Below are 12,907 nucleotides of genomic sequence, written 5' to 3' on the forward strand. Positions count from 1 at the left end.
AAGAACTACAAGACTGAAGATACAGAGACAGAGACCATAGTGACACTATAGTTTAATTTTCTCCTTTCATGGAAGCCCCAAACTTACTCACAATATTAATGAAAGTGTAAGGGAGAGGAAAGCTAGAGAGAGCAACAGTAAACCACCTTGGAGGAAATTATGAGGCTGACTTGCTGCCCTAGGAAGACTACAAGTAATTTGAATCTGTATAAGAAAGGGCAGTTTGATGTCAAATCCAAACTAAAATTTAGAAGCATTTTAACTCACACTCATGAAAGAAAACTTACTTCTATCTAGTAATAATAGTCATGGCACTCAGCAAAGGTTATTACCACGGTCTTCTGTATCTGCTGGCAACAGCCCCTATGTCATTACCTGCACAGATTCAAATTCCCATGAGCTGGGGGCAAACATTTTAGTGGTATTTTGAGGCATGTATACATTTTGTAAAGTCTTTCAAATACAATTGTGCATATATAGTGAGAATATTAGCTGGACTACTTTGAAATATTAGTGAAAATAAATAATACATATGTAAAAATTATGACTTCATTATTAGTAATTCAAATGTTCTATATTATAAAAGTAGAGAAAAAAATTAAGTTAGCATTTAAAAGTCTTAGCAGAATAGAAAAATGTTTAAGAATTATGTGAGGGTCAAAGCAATGCCTTTGCAAAGAAAAAATCAAATGTATTCAATACTAGCTATTAGGAGAAAATATAAAATATAATTTTGTTGAGGAAAATTATATGAATGAGCCCTCTATACATAAAAATTTATAATGTGCTGTATAGAAAATAAACCCTTTCCTTGTGTAAATAAGAAAATTAGAATTAGGGGACAGGGCAAAATGGTGAAGGAGTAGGGTCCCCAGGTCACCTGTCCCCACCAACTTACCTAGATTACTTTCAAATCATCCTGAAAACCTACAAATTCAACCTGAAATTTAAAGAGAGAAGAGCTGGAATGTTACAGAGCAAAGAGTTTGCACTTCTAATGAGGTAGGAAGGCGGGAAAAAAAAAATCAAGTAAGGGAGGTGCCCCCGCATTGAGCCAGTTTAAGGTCTGGCAGCAAAAGACTCCTGGGACAGGAAAGCCCAGTCCCAGAGAAGCAGGAACTTTAAAAATCCACACCAGATTTCTCTCCAAGGGAAAGGTGCTTAGCAGGGTACTTGGGCAGAATAGCAGGAGGGACAGTGGAGCCTCCAGGTTCCCAGGGTCACTAACAGAGGAGATATGCCCAGGGGAGAGTGTGCCACAGACTATGGGCTGAGCTCAGGAAAGGGCTGGAGTGCCCCACCGGTGGAGCTTGGGAGAAGCTCAGTTGGCGGCTCCAGACAGAGGGGGCTGTGCCCTGCTGCCTTGGGAGCCGTGGCCCCGGGTGAGTGATTCCAGCAGCATAGACCCTGGATCCCAGGGCACTGGGGGACACAGCCCAGGATCCTGCACTCTTCCCAGGGACAGGTGGAGATGGGGAGGGCACAGGATAGTGAGGACGCTCCTGCTGCCAGTGCCCCCAAGCTGTGCCGGTCAGCGACTCAGCCCTGGGAGCATCCAGGCCAGTGTGGACTGGGAGACTGTGGTAGTTACTGCGGGAGCTGACTCCATAGCTGGAGAGCTGACGGTGGCCAGTGTTGTTGTTCCTCCTGGTGTCACACTTTGCCTGGGGTGGAGTGGGGCCACCAGGGAACAGGGGCCTCACAGGATGAACAGCTCCCACTAAGCCCGGAACCTGGTGGGAGGCAGGGAAGCACCCCCAGGTACACACACCTGAAAGTCAGCACAGCAGGCCCCTCCCCCAGAAGACCAGCTGGAAGGACAGGGGAAGAGCAAGTTCTTGACCAAGCAGAACTGGAAAGCTCCAGGGGAAGTCGAGGGATTTATAGTATATAGAACCAGAGGATACTCCTCCTTTTTTTTTTTTTCTTCCTTTTTCCCGTATAACTCATTTTTAGCCACTCAGCTCTGAGCAAAATGACAAGAAAGAAGAACTCACCACAAAATAAAGAATCAAAAACAGCACTCTCTGCCACAGATTTACAGGATTTGAATTACAATTTGATGTCAGAAAGCCAATTCAGAAGCACAATGATAAAGCAACTGGTGGCTCTGGAAAAAAGCATAAAGGATTCAAGAGACTTCATGACTGCAGGATTTACATCTAATCAGGTCAAAATTAAAAATCAATTCAATGAGATGCAATTGAAACTGGAGGTCCTAATGACAAGGGTTAATGAGGTAGAAGAAAGAGTGAGTGACATAGAAGACAAGTTGATGGCAAGGAAGGAAGCTGAGGAAAAAGAGAAAAACAATTAAAGACCATGAAGAAAGGTTAAATAAGGGGGAAAAAATGACAGCCTCAGAAGGAAAAATCTATGTTTAATTGGGGTTCCAGAGGGCGATGAGAGAGACAGAGGACCAGAAAGCATATTTGAACAAATCATAGCTGAGAACCTCCCTAACTTAGGGAGGGAAACAGGCGTTCAGATCCAGGAGATAGAGAGGTTCCCCCCTGCCCAAATCAATCAAAACCTCAACATTAAATAGTGAAACTTGCAAATTCCAAAGAAAAAGAGAAAATCCTTAAAGCAGCAAGAGACAAGAGATCCCTAACTTATGTGGGGAGAAGTATTAGATTATCAGCAGACCTCTCAACAGACACCTGGCATATCATAAAGGACTGGCAGGATATATTCAGGGTACTTAAAGAGAAGAATATGCAGCCATGAATACTTTATCCCCCAAGGCTCTCATTCAGAATAGGAGAGATAAAGAGCTTCCAAGATAGGCAGAAACTGAAAAAATATGTGACCACCAAACCAGCTCTGCAAGAGATATTAAGGGGGATGCTGTAAAAGAAAGAGTAAATCCAAAGAAATAATCCACAAAAACAGGGACTGAATAGGTATTATGATGACACTAAATTCATATCTTTCAATAGTAACTCTGAATGTGAATGGGCTTAATGATCCCATCAAAAGGCGCAGGGTTTCAGACTGGATAAAAAAGCAAGACCCATCTATTTGCTGTCTACAAAAGACTCATTTTAGACCTAAGGACACCTACAGCTTGAAAATGAAAGGTTGGAAAACCATTTACCATTCAAATGGTCTTCAAAAGAAAACAGAGGTAGCAATCCTCATGTCAGATAAATTAAAGTTTATCCCAAAGACAGCAGTAAAAGATGAAGAGGGACACTATATCATACTTAAAGGATCTATCCAACAAGAGGATCTAACAATAATGAATATTTATGCACTTAATAGGGGAGCTGCCAAGTATATCAATCAATTAATAACCAAAGTAAAGTCATACTTAGACTTCAACACGGCACTTTCTGCAAATGACAGATATTCTAAGCACAACATCTCCAAAGAAACAAGCTATAAATGATACACTGGACCAGATGGATTTCACAGATATTTACAGAACTTTACATCCAAACGCAATTGAATACACATTCTTCTCAAGTGCACATGGAACTTTCTCCAGCATAGACCACATACTGGGTCACAAATCAGGTCTCAACTGATACCAAAAGATTGAGATTGTCCCCTGCATACTTTCAGACCATAATGCTTTGAAACTTGAACACAATCACAGCAAGAAATTTGGAAGAAACTCAAACACGTGGAGGTAAAGGACCATCCTGCTAAAAGATGAATGGGTTGACCAAAAAATTGGAGAAGAATTAAAAAGATTCATGGAAACTAATGAAAAGGAAGATACAACCATTCACAATCTTTGGGATATAGCAGAAGCAGTCCTAAGAGGGAAATGCATTGCAATACAAGCATCCCTCAAAAAATTGGAAAAAAAAAAAAAACTCAAATACACAAGCTAACCTTACACCTAAAGGAACTGGAGAAAGAACAGCAAATAAAACCTACACCCCACACCCAGCAGAAGAAGACAGTTAATAAAGATTCAAGCAGAACTAAATGAAATAAAGACCAGAAGAACTGTAGAACAGATCAACAAAACCAGGAGTGGGTTCTTTGAAAGAATTAATAAGATAGATAAACCTTTAGCCAGCCTTATTAAAAAGAAGACAGAAAAGACTCAAATTAATCAAATCATGAATGAAAAAGGAGAGATCACAACCAATATCAAGAAAATACAAACGATTTTAAAAACATATTATGAGTAACTATACACCAATAAATTAGGCAATCTAGAAGAAATAGACACATTTCTGGAAAACCACAAACTACCAAAACTGGAACAGGAAGAAATAGAAAACCTGAACAGGTTGATAACCAGGGAAGAAACTGAAGCAGTCATTAAAATCTCCCAAGACACAAAAGTCCAGGGCCAGCTGGCTTCCCAGGGAATACTATTAAACATTAAAGAAGAAACAATACCTATTCTACTAAAGCTGTTCAGAAAGATAGAAAGAGATGGAATACTTCCAAACTCGTTCTATGAGGCCAGGATCACCTTAATTCCAAAACCAGACAAAGACCCCACCAAAAAGGAGAATTATAGACCAATATCTCTGATGAATATAGATGCAAACATTCTCACCAAAATACTAGCCAACAGGACCCAACAGTACATTACGAAGATTATTCACCATGACCAAGTGGGATTTATCCCCGGGATGCAAGGCTGGTTCAACACTAGTAAAGCAATCAATGTAATAGATTATACCAACAAGAGAAAAAACAAGAACCATAGGATCCTCTGAATAGATGCAGAGAAAGCATTTGACAAAATACAGCATCCATTCCTGATCAAAAGTCTTCAGAGTGTAGGGATAGAGGGAACATTCCTCAGCATCTTAAAAGCCATCTACGAAAAGCCCACAGCAAATATCATTCTCAATGGGGAAACACTGGGAGCCTTTCCCCTGAGATCAGGAACACGACAAGGATGTCCACTCTCACCACTGCTATTCAACATAGTACTAGCAGTCTTAGAAGCAATCAGGCAACAAAAAGAAAAAAAAAAGGCATTTAAATGGGCAAAGAAAAAGTCAAACACTCCCTCTTTGCAGATGACATGATACTGTACATAGAAAACCCAAAAAATTTCACCCCAAGATTGCTAGAACTCATACAGCAATTCGGTAGTGTGGCAGGATACAAAATCGATGCCCAGAAATCAGTGGCATTTCTATACACTAACCATGAGACTGAAGAAAGAGAAATTAAGGATCCAATCCCATTTACAATTGCACCCAAAAGCATAAGATACCTAGGAATAAACCTAACCAAAGAGGTAAAGGATCTATACCCTAAAAACTACAGAACACTTCTGAAAGAAATTGAGGAAGACACAAGAGATGGAAAAATATTCCATGCTCATGGATTAGAAGATTAATCAATAGTTAATATTGTTAACTCAACTGCAAAGAAACAAAGAATCCATCATGAAATGGGAAAAAGACATAAACAGGGATTTCACAGAGGAAGACATAGACATGGTCAACAAGCACATGAGAAAATGCTCTGTATCACTCGCCATCAGGGAAATACAAATCAAAACCACAATGAGATACCACCTCACACCAGTGAGAATGGGGAAAATTAACAAGACAGGAAACAACAAATGTTGGAGAGGATGTGGAGAAAGGGGAACCCTCTTGCACTGTTGGTGGGAATGTGAACTGGTACAGCCACTCTGGAAAACTGTGTGGAGGTTCCTCAAAGAGTTAAAAATAGAGCTACCCTATGACCCAGCAATTCCACTGCTGGGGATTTACCCCAACAATACAGATGCAGTGAAATGCCAGAACACCTGCACCCCAATGTTTATAGCAGCAATTCCACAATAGCCAAACTGGAAGATGTGATCTATGTATACAATGGAATATTACTCAGCCATGACAAATAACCACCATTTGCTTCAACATGGATGGAACTGGAAGGTATTATGCTGAGTGAAGTAAGTCAGTCAGAGAAGGACAAACATTATATGGTCTCATTCATTTGGGGAATATAAAAAATAGTGAAAGGGAATAAGGGGAAAGGAGAGAAAACAAGTGGGAAATATCAGTGAGGGTGACAGAACATGAGAGGCACCTAACTCTGGGAAACGAACAAGGGGTAGTGGAAAGGGAGGTGGGCAGAGGGTTGGGGTGACTGGGTGATGGGCACTTGATGGGATGAGCACTGGGTCTTATGCTATATGTTGGCAAATAGACTCCAATAAAAACAAACAAATAAATAAAATCTTAAAAAAAGAAAATAAGAACAACACAACCATATATTTTATTCTAATATTCCCTTTTATTTATCATCTGGTGACCTTACTGAGATAAATGGATAGGTATATATACATAAATATATATAAGTTGTAATTTTTATTTTTTATATTTTCTACTATCTAGATCTAAAAGTTTTGTTGGTACACACTACACAAAATATGGAGAACGGTCTAAGTATATTTCTTTCCTGTGTAAAAAGAGATTTATAACAGTACTTAGCCCATAGTGCTACTATAAGTCAAAAATGGAAAGTGTATATGTGATGTGATTAGTGCAGTTCTTGGTGCTGAACAAACATTTAATAAATGCCAATACAATCTTTCAGATTAATGTTTTTTTTTTCAGATTAATGTTTCTTTATTGAAATCTAAAATTCTTTGTTTCAACCTACATGTTTTTCCATTTTGTGGCAAAGTTTTTTTTTTTTTTGGCAGTGATATAACAAATTTTTATTCAAAATAGAGACTGAAATAATATGTTAAAAAATAAATTTTGGAACAATATACTCTTAACTATAGAAGACAAACTGGTAGTTATCAGAGGAGAGGTGGAAAATAGGTGATAGGGATCAAGAAGTGCACTTGTGATGAGCACTGGGTGATGTACGGAATTGTGGAATCACTATGTTTTACATCTGAAACTAATATAACACCATATATTAACTATACTGGAATTTAAAATAAATACATATATTTAAAATATGTGTTATATACATATATGCATGTATGCATGCATATATACACATATACACACAATAAAATATTACTTGGTTATAAAAAAGAATGAAATAGGGATGCCTGGGTGGCTCAGTAGTTGAGCATCTGCCTTTGGCTCATGGTGTAATCCCGGAGTCCCAGGATTGAGTCCCTCATTGGGCTTCCTGCATGGAGCCTGCTTCTCCCTCCGCCTATATCTCTGCCTCTATGTGTGTGTGTGTCTGTGTGTGTGTGTGTGTGTGTGTGTGTCATAAATAAATAAATAAAATATTTAAAATTAAAAAAAAAACTTCAACAGGCTGTTTTTTGGATTTACAACAGAGTACACCAACAATCACAGACTGGTTTCATAATTGCCTCAAAAATGCACATTTTAGCAGTACATATAAGTATTCTATTTTTCTTTTCAAATCCAGATAGTAACATTATCTTATTTTCCAGAAACTGTCATATCCTCTGAGTATGTTGTATAGGTTCCTCTGCTATATATTGCCAGGAATATAATTCAAGTTCTTTTTTTTTAAGATTTTATTTATTTATTCATGAGAGACAAAGAGAGAGAGAGAGGCAGAGACACAGGCAGAGGGAGAAGCAGGCTCCATGCAGGGAGCCTGATGTGGGACTTGATCCCGGGTCTGCAGGATCAGGCCCTGGACTGAAGGTGGTGCTAAACCACTGAGCCACCCGGGCTGCCCTATAATTCAAGTTCTAAACCGGCTGTTCTCCATTGCTGGTTCTGGGTCTTTATGTTATTTTGTGTGGGGAATAAACCCTGAGGTTTAACTGTCCAAAGAACAGTGATACAATGGAGATCTTTAGCAATACCCTGTTCCATTAACCCAAATTACTGGACAATAGGAAAGCCCATTTCTCCAGAACAAATATATTTACCTCTAAGAAACTGTCAAAGAGTTAATACATGGAGATAGCTCTTGTTTTACTCATTTTGCTTTGTCCCCTGAAAACCTATGTCTACATTTCAGTTAGTATCCACACTTTGGGGAAAAATTTTATTCCTAAGTAACACAGTCCTTCCCTTTAATTGGTTTATGAATAGTCAGGTTAGAAGGAGTGTTTGTGTATATGTTCAGCATTTAGTCTAAAGACACTAGAGTTTTATTGTCTTACTTTTGAAAGCAGCAATGACTTACCACCATATCAAAAAAGAGGAGATAAGGGGTACCTGGGTGGCTTAGTTGGTTAAACATCAGCTCTTGATATCAGCTCAGGTCATGATCTCAGGTTCTCTTAGGGTTGAAAGATGGAGGCCTGCATTGGGCTCTACTCAGCAGGGAGTCTGTTTGAAATCTTCTCTCTCTACCCTCTGACCTTCCCCATGCTCATGCATGCACTCTTTCTCTCTCAAATAAATAAATATATAAATCCTTTTAAAAAGCGGGAGTGGGAGAAGTCTACACTGAAAAATATTTCTTGTGGCAAAATCTTCTAAAGGTGATTTTCAATAGCCATTTAGAATATTGGAAAGAATATTGGGTCAGAGTTGTGTTTAGTACTGATGAATAGTTTTGAGCAACTGCTTTATAAGAAGCATAGCAGTGAGATCCTGTTTTAGCTCCTAGAAGCATAACCTATAAGACACAATTCCTAGCCTGGAGAAAATCATATTCCTGACAGGAGAAACAGGTAAATGGGGAGACCAGCAGAGTGTGATGCAGAGTAATGCTGACAAGTTGGGCACAATGTTGCCCAAGGGAAGGTCACAGGCTCTGGCTAGAGAGGCAGCAGAAACAGACCAGGAGAGAGTTCCTGGATGAGGTAAAATCTCATTCAGAAGCATTGTGGAGATTGGTAAGAGAAGAAGGGAAGATCTATTTGTTTTTTTTGTTTTTTTAAAGTTTTTTTTTTTTTAATTTTTTTATTTATGATAGTCACAGAGAGAGAGAGAGAGGCAGAGACACAGGCAGAGGGAGAAGCAGGCTCCATGCACCGAGAGCCCGACGTGGGATTCGATCCCGGGTCTCCAGGATCGCGCCCTGGTCCAAAGGCAGGCGCCAAACCGCTGCACCACCCAGGGATCCCGGAAGATCTATTTGAAGCAAAGAGTTCACATGGGGTAGGTATGGAGATATATGGGTGTGTTCCAGCTAATTTACGTAGTAACTCCCAATTTATGTGCAAGCCATTCAACACCCTTCCCCTCACTTTTAAAAAGATTTATTTATTTATTTATTTATTTATTTATTTATTTATTTATGAAAGAGAGTGAGTGGGAGAGAGCAAGCCAATGTGTGAAGCAGTGGGGGAATGGCAGTGGGAAAGGGCAGAAGGAGACGGAGAGAAAAGAGAGAATCTCACAGACTCCCTACTGAGCAAGGAGCCCAATGTGGCGCTACATCTCAGGACCCCGAGATGAATGACCTGAGCTGAAATCAAGAGACAGAACCTTAACCAACTGAGCCATCCAGCCTCCCCTCAAACCTTTGAATGAGTTTGCTCACTGTAAATTGAGAAGGCTAAACCATATCTGCTATTTCTTCCTGATTAATTTCATGAAGAAAGAGTTCACATGAAATAATACATGTATTTTTTATCTTAAAGCCCAGTGACACTATTGATCATAGAATTAGTATGATTAGTATTTATTTTAGCCAACTAGTTGTTCAGTGATTTCTTAGTGAAATGCCACTGAAATATTTAAGGTTTACTGACTTCTTACTCTATTCTGGCTACTTATTTCAGTATTTTTTTAATTTATCTTATTTATTTTATTTTTTTACTTATTTCAGTGTTAACTCATCTGATTTACACAACCACTGAGCAGACTTTAATTATCCAAGATCACACAGCTAATATTTGATAAATCCATGATTGAAACCCACTAGTTTGACTCTACAGCCCAAAAGCTTAACTCCTAAGCTTACTGTATCACAATATTATGCTACATCTATCCATTACTTAGTATACAATATATCTAGTGTCAGGGATAGAGGCATAAATAATGTGACTATTGCCTTCAAGGAGTACCCTCCCAGTCAGTGGGCAGTCAAAGAAGTATGGTGATTAGGACAAGGTCATGATTGGTATTACCAGATAAGAAGGAGGGTTGTCTGGTTTAGACCAGGGATAATAAAAAGCCTATATGAGAGTGTGGTACATGGACTAAAACGTGAAAGGTATTTTGACAGAATCAGGCAAAGAAATTAGGAAGGACATTACAGGCAGAAGACCTAAGGATAAAGTGACTGACCATTCATTCTTGTTTGTCTGGGACAGTCTCATTTTACAAATATTAATAACATCCACTTTAACTCTCAGAAGTGCCCTGGTTTGGACAATAAATTATATAGCCAACATACCTAAGGGCAGGGACACAGAATTGTGAGCAAACATAGCATATTTGAGGAAATGCAAGTGATTTATCATAGCTGGAACTCGTGATACGAGATGGGAATTGTGAAAGATTAAAGCATCTGGGAATAAAGCAGGAAGAACCTTGCTCCTCACATGAGGGGAGTTTAAGTTTCATCTTAAAGGTGACGGGAAGTCACTAAAAGGCTGTAAGCAAAAGATATAGTGTGGTTTCATTACTTTGAAAGATCACTCTAGATTTTTAAGAGCATGTATCCCCTTGCATCATATGCAAGATTAGAGAGAGGAAGACAAAAATGTTCATTTGACACATACTTACCCAGGCCCTACTATGTGCTGGTATCATTCTAGATTCTTAAACATCAGTGAATAAACTATGCAGGATCCCTGCTCTCATGGTACTATCATTCTAGTAGGGAAAGGCAGACTAACAATAAATATAATAAATCAGTAAATTTAGAGAACAGTGTAAAAGAGATTGGGGTTATCTTGCAATTTTATATGAAATGACCAGGAAAGTTTTCCAGTTTCACATTTGAGCAAAGACCTGAAGATTCCAAGGAAGTTAGCCATTTAGATATTTGAGAAATGTCCCAGCTGAAAGGAATAGTTGGTGTAAAGACTCTCAGATGAGAGTGAGGCTGGGAAATCCCAGTAACATCAAAGTCACTGATGTGGATGGAGTAGCAGGGAGCCACTCTAAGGTAAAAGAGGGTGCCAGAGAGGCATTGAGTCAAGACCACTTAGGACATTCCAACCATCTTAAAGAATTTGAATTTCACTCTGAATAACACAGAGAGTCATTGCAAACATTTGATCAAAGAAATGATACACTATGATTTAACATTTATAAGGATTGCCCCAGCTGCTATGTTGAGAACGAACTGTGAAGCAAAGGGTGGTGCATAAAGGACCAGTTAGGATACTATTACAGGAATCCTGGCTACAGATGCTGGTCCATAGGTGAAGGTATCCAGGCAAGTTGACACAATACAAAAAATCACAGAATACTGTGATTCTGCTTTCAGACAAGATAGAATTGAGGACAAAATGAATGAAAGAATGAAAAGAAATATTTTATAAGTCAAAAGGGCATACTTTATAGTGGATATATAATGTTTTTGATGATCTATGGGCCAAATATAAAGGAAAGCCTCCTATGCACAAATACTGTAGAAAATACAGTGAAAATTGACAGAATATTTTAAAAATAGATTTTAACTACTCTTAGGTCAAGTGCACAATACCATTAAATGTATTCAGAAAGCTTTAAAACTGTGCCTCAAAATCCAAATGCAATAAAAAAAAAAGATGTTGGCAATTTAATTATATTTTTAAGTGTTTGTATTGTGTCAACAAACATTACAAATGAAGTCAAAAGAAAAGTGACAAAGTAGAAAGATATATCTGCATATAGTTCACAAGGTGATAATCCTGCTAACTTAAAAGAGAATCCTTATAATTTGATGGCAAAAATTATCCAAAAGCCTATTAAAAATGGGCAAAAAATCATGAATATACAATTCACAGAGACAGATTAAAATTAGCCTTTAAACATATAAAGTATTATGGGTTCTATTCGTAATTTAAAAAAATAAAATTTAAACTACACTGAGATATTACTTCTTAATAATTGACAAAAATTAACTAACATTTGAGATACCACAGTGTAAAATTTTATTCCTTAGCCAGTTCCCTGGTCTGAGCCAATATTTAGATCCAGAAATTGATGACTGAAGAAGACACCCGAAAGAGGACTTTACAGTGCTACTTTAAGACTGTACAGTAAGTATTCCCTTATGAGTGAATCTGAGCAATGCAAGGAGTAAATGGTAGCCATCTGAGTCTACTTTTCTGAGCCATATCTCCTTGGTTCACCTCTGATTTCAACAACAGCGATATGGTGAACAGTTCTATGCAAATCAGGCTTACTTTGAATTTAACCATGACACCTCAGGTAGAGTATCTTTCTGCCTCTGGTCCTTCTTTTCCAAGGCCATGGAAGCCTATGTGGCTCAAATACACTTCAGCCTAGGGATTCTGAAGTTAGTGCTCTTGGGGGTGTCTTCAACCAGTGGGAGATAAGAGCTGATAGATTATTTTAGCCTTTCAAGCAGACAATTCTGCAAAGCACACTGTACATTTCAGGATATGCTGGCAGAGTCCTACTCCATTGCCCACAGCAGGGAAAGTGAAAATGCACTCTTGTATTGCATATTCATCCTCCTCTGACTCACTTTTCCAGCTCTTTCAGTTCCTGGGATCATCTCCAAATAAACTACTAATTCTACATATTTTTCCACCCCTAAAACACTCTTTAATATATTGATCTCTTAATCTACTTTGTGTTTTTTCTTTTGGAAAACTCTCTTTTTACCTAGAATGTGATGTAATTCCTTTAAAGATTTTGTCCACTTTCCTTATAACCAAGGACATTTTAAATTCAGAAAAAAAAAGTGATTTTGGTTCCACTTGGTGAGGAAAAATATATTCCTTGCTTTCAGCAAAAATAAATGTATTGTCCTTAGCTAAATTCTATCTTGAATTCTATCTTGTTATTATCTAACTTGAAATGACTTTTATTATTTACACATTCCAGTTTCAAACTGTGAAGACAATATCTTATCAGTGCTAAAGCATTTATTAACT

Source organism: Vulpes lagopus, chromosome 1 (assembly GCF_018345385.1).
Source record: "Vulpes lagopus strain Blue_001 chromosome 1, ASM1834538v1, whole genome shotgun sequence".
NCBI lineage: Eukaryota > Metazoa > Chordata > Mammalia > Carnivora > Canidae > Vulpes > Vulpes lagopus.